This window comes from Cebus imitator, unplaced genomic scaffold, assembly GCF_001604975.1.
Source record: "Cebus imitator isolate Cc_AM_T3 unplaced genomic scaffold, Cebus_imitator-1.0 Scaffold847, whole genome shotgun sequence".
NCBI lineage: Eukaryota > Metazoa > Chordata > Mammalia > Primates > Cebidae > Cebus > Cebus imitator.
In genome coordinates, this window is record NW_016108162.1 from 248747 (window position 1) to 255707 (window position 6961).

Genomic DNA, 6961 nt, shown 5'->3' on the forward strand with positions numbered 1-6961 from the left:
TTTTTAAAGTAGAAACCTAGAAAAAATTGAACTCCAAAAGAAGATTCCAGGAGGAATACCGACTATATAAACTTTAAGGAATGCAATTTTAGGTAGACAAAGGCTTTTTTTCATAGAGTGGAGCCTACAAGGTTAGAAAGAATGGAGGGAGAGGGCAAATGGGGGCTTAAAAAATCAATTTTAGATCAGAGAATGTTTTACCCTGAAGTCAGCATGTTCTTAGGAGGGACATAGACTGAAGCTGTATAATGGCTGAGACTGAGGGCAGCTCAAAGTTTAGTAGCCTGTGAAAAATTTTTAGACAAATACAGGTGATTCTTTTGATGAGAAAAAGAAGAATATGTGCCAAGTTTTTACCAAAAAAAGGTCTCAATTTAAACCCCAAGAGAGGGTTCCTTCTATTTTACTCAAGAATTCAGGGTGAGTCCACAGAATAAAATGAAAGCAAGTTTATTAAGAAAGTAAGAAAATAAAAGAATTGGTTACTCCATTGGCAGAGCAGTCCAGAGTCCTACTGGTTACCTATTTTTATGGTTATTTCTTGATTACATGCTAAACAAGGGGTGGGTTTTTTGTGCCTCCCCATTTTAGACCATATAGGGTAACTTCCTGATGTTTTCATGGCATTTGTAAACTCTCATGGCACTAGGGGGAGTGTAGCAATGAGAATGACCAGAGTCACACTCAGGACCATCTTGGTTTTGTTGGGTTTTGTCCTGCTTCTTTACTGCAAGCTGTTTTGTCAGCCAGGTCTTTATGACCAGTATCCTGTGCTGACTCTTATCTTATCCATAACTCTGAGTTCCAACAAAAAGGGTTATCTCAAAACTTAATAAGTGTTTAAGAAAACATCCAGGTTGGAAATGGTAGTTTACGCCTGTAATCCCAGCACTTTGGGAGGCTGAGGCAGGCAAATCACTTGACGTCAGGAGTTTGAGACCAGCCTGGCCAACATGATGAAACCCTGTCTCTACCAAAAATACAAAAAGTTAGCTAGGCGTGGTAGTGTTTGCCTGTAATCCCAGCTACTCAGGAGGCTGAGGCAGGAGAATCACTTCAACCCGGGAGGTGGAGGTTGCAGTGAGCCAAGATCACGCCACTGCACTCTAGCCTGGGTGACAGTAGGAGACTCCATCTCAAAGAAAAAAAAAAAGAAAACATTCAGTAAGTTTATCCTGCATTTCTAGCAAAGAGTACGACTGTAATACATTTTACAACAAGTGCAGGCAGCCGCTTCTTGGTAGCAAAAGGATTTTTTCTAGCAGTCCCATCAGCTCTCAGGTCTTTCATTTTCAAGAGGAAAAAGCTTAGCTGGGCATGGTGGCGCATGCCTGTAATCCCAGCTACTCAGGAGGCTGAGGCAGGAGAATTGCCTGAACCCAGGAGGCGGAGGTTGCGGTGAGCCGAGATTGCGCCATTGCANAAAAAAAAAAAAAAAAAAAAAAAAAAAAAAAAAAAAAAAAAAAAAAAAAAAAAAAAAAAAAGAGGAAAAAGCTCCCCATGTCCCATGGTCCTTTAGATGCCTGATTCTGTCACCCATAGCCACCAGAGTGAAGAGTGCAAGACAGATTAATTCAAAAAGAATAGCAATTAACTTCCTGTAGTGTGAAACCAGTTCTTAGCTGAGAGGGACTTCACTGAGGGGATTCTCTAACCTTCTAAATCTTAGGAAGGACTTAACCTTCCTAAGTTGATCCTTGAATCCAAGTAAAGTCAAACATCCTTGCCTTGTATTAAGAGGAGCCTTTAACCCACTCTGTATAGAACAAAAGAAGAGGTGAAAAGATGAAATACACAGGTAATCCACCAGGACCACTATCTGTAGAACAAACAATTCTTTCCAGTTATATTGCACTCTTCTGCACTCATGGGTTTTTCTTTTCTTTTTGGTTCAGGCATACACGTGCAGTTTTGTAATATAGGTAAAATTGTTTCATGGGAGTTTGGTATTGATTATTTTGTCACTGAGGTCCTAAGCATAGCACTCAACAGGTATTTTTTCTGATCTTTGTCCTTTTATCCGTCATCCTCAGCCAGGCCTCTGTGACTGTTCCTTCTTTGTGTCCTTGTGTTCTTATTATTTAACTCTTACTTAAGAATGATGACATGCATTTGGTTTTCTGTTTCTGCATCAATTTTCTAAGAATAAGGGTTCCAGCTCCATCCATGTTGCTGCAAAGGACTTAATCTTGGTGTTCCCTGTTAGTTTGCCTGTTTGTTTTTTGAGACAAATTCTTACTCTGTCGCCCAGGCTGGAGTGTAGTGGCATGATCTCGGCTCAATGCAACCTTCGCCTCTGAAGTTCAAACGATTCTCCTGTCTCAGTCTCCTGAGCAGCTGTGATTACAGTAGCCCATCTCAATGCCAAGCTAATTTTATTGTAGTTTTAGTAGAGATGGGGTTTTAGCATGTTGGCCAGGCTGGTCTCAAACTCCTGATCTCAAGTAATCTGCTTGCCTTAGCTTCCCAAAGTGCTGGGATTACAGGCATGACCCACAGTGCTCGGCTTTGTGTTGTTTTTATATGGCCACATAGTCTTCCATGTTTTTTATGTATCATATTTTAATTTTCTTTTTTTTTCCTTTCCCTACTTACTGGTATTCAAGCCATATTTTGTTTTTATTAAATCTTTATTTTATTTTTTGGAGGCAGTGTCTCACTGTCACACAGGCTGGAGTGCAGTGGTGCGATCTTGGCTCATTTCAGCCTCAACTTCCAAGACTCAAGGACTCCTCCTACCTCAGCCCCTTAAGTAACTGGGACTATAGGCACACACCATCACATGTAATCTTTCTTTTTTTATTTTTAGTAGGGATGTGGTTTTGTCATGTTGCCCATTAGGTCTTGAACTAATTTACACTCCCACCAGCAGTATGTAAGCATTCCCTCTTTTCTGGAACCTTGCCGGCCTCTGTTATTGACTTGTTTTTGAGACAGATTCTCACTCTGTCACCCAGACTGGAGTGCAGTTGCGTAATCTCACCTCACTGTAACCTCCACCTCATGGGTTCAAGCTATTCTTATGCCTCAGCCTCCCAAGTTCAAGACTTCAGGACCTTACACCTTGGGTTGATAATCTCACGACTCAGAAGGACCCCTTTAAACATTTGCGATTGTATGCCCATTGGAGATCTTGAGGTAAAGCTAACCAGTAAAGTTTCTTCTCAATAGCAGATGGCAGCATTAATATAGATAGCTTTTTTGGGGGTGGGGGACAGAGTCTCACTCTGTCACCTAGGGTGGAGTGCAGTGGTGTGATCTCAGCTCACTGCAACTCCCGCCTCCTGGGTTCAAGCGATTCTTCTGCCTCGGCCTCCCAAGTAGCTGGGACTACAGGTGTGTGCCACCATGCCCATCTAATTTTTGTATTTTCAGTAGAGACAGGGCTTCATCATATTGGCCAGCATCTGTTACTGACTTTCGTTTTTGAGATTCAGTCTCACTCATGCCTAGACCAGAGTGCAGTGACACAATCTTAGCTCACTGTAACCTCTGCCTCATGGGTTCAAGTGATTCTCATGCCTCAGCCTCCTAAGTAGCTGAAACTGCAGAAGTGCACCACCACACCCCGCTAATTCTTGTATTTTTAGTAGAGATGAAGTTTCACCATGTTTGCCAGGCTGCTCTTGAACTCCTGATCTCAAGTGATTCACCCTCCTTGGCCTCCCAAAGTGCTGAGATTACAGGCATGAGCCACTGTGCCCGACCTGTTACTCACTTTTTTAACAACAGCCATTCTGTCTGGTGTGAGGTGGTATCTCCTTGTAGTTTTTTGTTGTTGTTTTGTTTTTGTTTACATTTCTCTAATGAGCATTTTAAAAAATATTTTTGCTAGCCATATATTTGTGTTTTGGAAAGCATTTGTTCATGTTTTTTGCCTACTTTTTATTGCAGTGGTAAATTGCTTTTTGTAAACTTGTTTAAGTTTCTTAATTCTGGATATTAAACCCCTGTTAGAAGAATAGTTCGCAGTTTTGTTTTTTTTTGTAGACTGTTTAGTCTGTTAATACTTTCCTTTGCTATGAAAAAACTCTTTAATTAGGTTCTATTTGTCAAGTTTTGCTTTTGTTGCAATTGCTTTTGGTATCTTTATTATAAAATCTTTGCTAGTTTCCATGCCTAGGATGATATTTTCTAGCTTATTTATGATCTGGGTTGTTTTTTTTTTAATTACAAGTTTTGTCTTTAATTCATCTTGAGTTGATTTTTATATATGGTGTAAGGAAGGGGACCAGTTTTAATCTTCTACATAGTACTAGCTAGTTGTTCCAGCACCATTCATTAAATAGAGAATTCTTTTCACATTTCCCTCGTCAGTTTTGTCAAAGATCAGATAGTTGGCCCGCCTCGGCCTCCCAAAGTGCTGGGATTACAGGTGTGAGCCACTGTGCCTGGCTGTCAACATGAAAATCTTAGAGCCCCCCTCCCCTCTTTGCAAGTGTGGCTCTTTAAGCTTTTCAGATCTTGTTTAGTGACCACTTCAGTTATGTGAGAGGCTCCAGGTATAAACAGAATCTGATGACAGAATCTGTAAGCGTAAACAAGCTTTTTTTTTTTTTTTTTTTGAGACGGAGTGTCTCACTGTCACCCAAGCTGTAGTGCAGAGGCACGATCTCGGCTCACTGCAATCTCCGCTTCCTGGGTTCAAGCAATTCTCCTGCCTCAGCCTCTCGAGTAGCTGGGACTACAGACATGCGCCACCATGCCCAACTACTTATTTGTATCTTTAGTAGAGACAGGGTTTCACCATGTTGGTGAGGATGCTCTGGATCTCCTGACCTTTTGGTCTGCCTGCCTCCGACTCCCAAAGTCTGGGATTACAGGCATGAGCCACCGCGCCCGGCACAAGCATCTTAAGAGTAAGAGTTCAAGGCCACAAAGTATCCAGAGCCGTGACCACAACTATACCTACGTTTAAATTGTGAAACTGGAATATTCTTGTCCTTCTTCTTACCCAAAAGCTAGCAAATCAGGATAGATGATCCAGCTTCTGGAGCTCCACCAAGGCAGTTCCATTTTCTATTTAGAATCAGCCTGAGTTTCTCCAGCCTGATTTATCGTTGTGCCATCAGCCCTGGGTCACTGGGAATCCTCTGACAACCAGCTAGGTGTCTTTAAGACATTTGAGGATGTCCAGGGCAGAACTGTGTCAGGCTGACAAGAATGACTAATTCTGCTTCTGTACCAGTGTAAGAGAAAGAAGTTATCCTGTGTTATCTTCTCCTTGATACAAGAGTTAACTTTGGTTGGTGCCCAGATGAGAGTTTCTGAAGTTTTCTGGTACTTGGGTGAAAGAGAAAGAGGAGGTCTGGTGACTCAAATAAATGAATCCTTCCGTTTCATATGGCCATTCAAAAAATAGATGAAGCAGTCATGGTCCCTATCATCCGGGAACTTTTAGTCCAGACTAGCAACTGGATACATGGTTGAATTAAGCATCATATGGTTGGTGCAGTGAATAGATGTTTGCAAAACAAAACAAAAAAACACCTTGGGTCACTTTTTAAAAAATGTTGTTTGACTTCTGTTATTACCTGAGGGATATTTATGGACTGAAGAGTTTTTATTATTATTTGTTTTTCTTTTACTTTTCTGAGAATACATATTTATCTTCTAATAAAATTATCCTAGAAAACTTTAAAAGATTCATTTAAATTGCTTATTGGTGCTTTCTGTGCTGATAGCATTCATGCAAACATGGTGAACATTCCTAAAACCTGCCAGGCTTTCTGTAAGAAGTGTGGCAAGCACCACCCCCACAAAGTGACACAGTACAAGAAGGGCAAGGATTCTTTGTATGCCCAGGGAAAGCGGTGTCATGACAGAAAGCAGAGTGTCTATCGTGGGCAAACTAAGCCAATTTTTTGGAAAAAGGCTAAAACTACAAAGAAGATTGTGCTGAGGCTTGAGTGCCATGAGTCCAACTGCAGATCTAAGTGAATGCTGGCTATTAAAAGATGCACGAATTTTGAACTGGGAGGAGATAAGAAGAGAAAGAGCTGAGTGATCCAGTTCTAAGTGTCAACTTTTTTTTATGATGACAATAATATTTTGAGTTTATGTTTAAAAAAATGCTTATTAGTATATGTTATAAAATTAACAGGGCAGTGTCAAAGTAGATTAAAGCTACATAAACTCTGGGATGTAAGTTTTTAGGTAAGCTTAGGAAAAACAGAACTGGAAATACCCCAGAGGCATAGAGATCAAATTCTACCTACGGTCTTCTCCCTGCCCCAGCTCTGATCAGATTCACCCTTTTCGGAGGCCTTATTTAGGTCTGGCCTCACTCTGGAGTCTTTCCTTACAAAACTGATGTATAAAGATTCAAGTTTTGACTGGTAAATCCTGCTGACTTTTTAGAACTGGTGCTCATGATATCCTGAAACCCAAAAGCAGATACATAAGAAAAATAAACTCTACAGTTTAAAATCTTAATTTTTAAATTTTATAGTAAAACCAGTGCTTACAGAAACATTCCATTTGGCGGCTTTTCTATTCCTGTAGATCCAATAGTTGCTGCACAAGTTACCAACAAGTAAATATAAACACAAAAAAATTCTCTAAACTATATTAAACTCTTTCTATGTCTGTATTTTCTTATTTATCTCCGTCTATATTTAGCTTTTAGTCTACATATTTTTAGGAAAATCAATGACAGAGAAACAAAGGAAGAAATACTAATTCTGAGCCCTTTATCTAAATCCTGGGAATTATTGAACACTTACTGTGAACCATCAAGGTATTACTAGGATTTAATCACATAATATGTTATTCCCAGCATAGTGCTGTGTGGGGGGAAAAAAAATCTGCCCAAGATCTTCAGTTTATTGTACACATTGAAACTTGAGAGGTGCCTTCTAACTCAACATTTTTTTTGTCTGGAAAATATGCACAATTCATTCTTTGTGATGCAAATATAGCACTCAAAAGTACCATATACACTGGTTTTGTGGATCTTATA

At 40.1% G+C, this 6961-nt stretch overlaps 1 protein-coding gene across 1 annotated transcript in view; it reads left to right on the forward strand.

Annotated features, from left to right (window-relative positions):
* The window catches only part of LOC108297811 (zinc finger protein 723-like), a 55504-nt gene that overhangs the window by 33345 nt on the left and 15198 nt on the right, over positions 1–6961 (forward strand). The gene's annotated exons all lie outside the window — the stretch shown is intronic.